This window comes from Bos grunniens, chromosome 4 (assembly GCF_055505025.1).
Source record: "Bos grunniens cultivar Pamir isolate PY7600 chromosome 4, Bosgru_T2T1.0, whole genome shotgun sequence".
Taxonomy (NCBI): Eukaryota; Metazoa; Chordata; class Mammalia; order Artiodactyla; family Bovidae; genus Bos; species Bos grunniens.
In genome coordinates, this window is record NC_141168.1 from 81,216,805 (window position 1) to 81,219,475 (window position 2,671).

At 41.3% G+C, this 2,671-nt stretch overlaps 1 pseudogene across 1 annotated transcript; it reads right to left on the bottom strand.

Annotated features, from left to right (window-relative positions):
- Positions 1-502: 502 nt before the first annotated feature.
- Positions 503-1,847, bottom strand: LOC147374442 (nucleosome assembly protein 1-like 1 pseudogene; annotated as a pseudogene). The gene has a single exon (XR_015163254.1). The product of XR_015163254.1 is annotated as a nucleosome assembly protein 1-like 1 pseudogene (transcript).
- Positions 1,848-2,671: the final 824 nt, after the last annotated feature.

A 2,671-nucleotide genomic window follows, 5' to 3' on the forward strand; every position in this document is an offset into this window, starting at 1 on the left:
CCATGGATGGAGAAGCGTGGTAGGCTACAGTCCATGGGGTTACAAAGAGTCGTACACGACTGAGTGACTTCACTTTCTTTCTCTCTTTCTAGTCGCAGAGAGTTGGAGTTACTCTTCTCATTGTGGTGGCTTCTTGTGGAGCACAGGCTCTAGGTATGAGGGCTTCCGTAGTTGCAGCAGACTGGTTCAGTGGTTGTGGTGCAGGCCCTAGAGAGTGTAGCCATCAGTAGCCGTCACATGCCGGCTCAGTAGTTGCGGTGCACGGACTTAGATGTTCCACAGCATGTGGATTCTTCCCAGACCAGTGGTTGAACCCCTGTCCTCTGCACTGACAGGAGGATTCTCAACCACAGCACCACCACGGCAGTCTAGGAACAACGTTTTTTTTTTTGAGAACTAAAATTATATGACATTTTTATTTTAGGATGCAAAAACAAAAATGAGCAAACAAACAAACAACAAAAAACTTGAAATAGGCTTGTCAAATGATATAAGTTCATCCTTTCCATGGAAGCAGAAGGTAGATCAGTACAGGTTATCCTCAGGCCTCATACATCCTGCTTCACTGCTGCTTGCACTCTGCTGGGTTTTGATCCTTCTTTGGGTCATAGTCTGGATCATTTTCCTCATCTCCTTCTTCTTCCCCTTCCTCATCGGCTTCTTCACCTTCTTCATCATAATCATCATCATCATCTTCAATAGCTTCTCCAGTAAAGTATAACACTGATCTTGGGATTATATGCTCATGTAAAAAGTGACCAATTTCAAAGTCTGCAGCGAGGATAGCTTCAGAATCATCATCCAGATCTCCACTCTCAGGAACTTCAGGAGGGGCAAAAAAATTACAGAAACAGTCATTAGAAACTGTTTTGGTCACAGTACGAACTGTCCCACGTCCCTTGTGTTTCTGCTTCTTCTTAATCGTTTTCAAAGTGACATTCTTCCCTTTTTTCCAATCTATCTGGCACCCTGTACAACCCATAATTTCTGGTCCCTCAAAAGAAAAGGGATCAGAATCATCTGGTTCTGACCTCATCCTATATGTCTTTGTCAACACTTCATTTGTGAAATATTCATTGGGTTCAAAGTGAAATTCTAAGACAAAACTCATAGGTTGACCAGCATCTGAGAACTTCACTTTAATATCTTTCAAGTGCTACAGAATAGGTTCATCATGTTCCTGAACCATATCACTGAGCAAGTCAACATTCTTAAAAACGGTCAACCAAACCTCAGGAATTCCCTTGGGATCTTCTTTTTCTTCATCCTTTTTCTCATCTTCAATCTTGGCCTTTTCTTTTAGCTCCTCCGAAATTTCATCTTCCTCATCTGGTTTCCATTCACACTCTTCTTCTGTAGGTTCATAAATGGCATTAATTATCTCAAATCGCTTATCAAACAGAGGCTGATAAAGAACAGCATACTTTCTTTCAAGATCATGAACTTCCTCATAGAATTTGGCTTCTATCTGTGCACATCTAGCTTGAAGGTTTTTGAGAGCATTCACTCGTCTTTTAACTACCCTAGGCAAGCTTTCAACGTATCCTGTTGGTGTTTCTACCAGACCATCAAGTCTTTCTTGAAGGGCTGCAAGAATCTGAGGATTTTGCATCATCTGAACAGTCAGCTGATGCGCTTTGATTTTTGTTTCTTCACCAGTTTCTTCTTCTTCTACTTCTTCAGCATCATCCAAATCTTGATCAAGTTCAGACTGTTCTTTGTTGTCGATGTCTGCCATGTTGTACAAATGCCAAATATCGGTGGCGAGCACGGGGAGCCGAGCGGCCCGAGCTGCCCAGGCAGTGACTCAGGGCGGCGGCGGGAGGAGCAGGAGCGGAACTACCTTTTAAATTGTATGTAAATGATGAAATGGTAGATGTGGCTAGCAGGATTAAAGTGTAGCCTGACTGGCTCCACAAAGTCCTATCTTGGGTATTATATAGATGGAGGTGTTATTAAGTAATATGAGAAATGCAGAAAGAACACTGGGACATTGAGAGCAAGGAGAGAGTAGTGAATGAGTTTGGGTCACATGTGAAACATCCAAGTAGTTATTCACTAGGTAATTTGTATAAATATTTTTCTAAAGTTTAGAATAGAGATCAGGTCAAGAAGCATAGAAAACAGCACACATTTTTAAGAATACAGCACACTTAAAAAAAAAATCCACTATTTAAGAAGTCTTACAAAGACAATACCACAATGGAGGATGGTAAAATATGATTTAAAAATATAAAAGACAAAATAAAGAAGGGTGAGCACTGAAGAATTGATGCTTTCAAATTGTGGTACCAGAAAAAACTCTTGAGAATCCCTTGGACAGCAAGGAGATCAAACCAGTCAATCCTAAAGGAAATCCACCCTGAATATTCATTGGAAAGACTGATGCTAAAACTGAAGGTCCAATACTTCGACCACCTGATCAAAGAGCCTACTCATTGGAAAAGACAACATTGCTGCCAAAGACTGAGGGCAGGAGGAGAAAGGGGTGGCAGGGGATGAAATGGTTAGATAGCATTATTGACTCAATGGACATGAATCTGAGCAAACTCCCCAAAATAGTGAAGGACAGGGAAGGCTAGCTGCTTCAGTTCATGGGGTCACAGAGAGTCAGACACAACTTAGCAACTGAACAAGAAGAAGACAAAATCAGTAGAAAGATTGTCAAAAT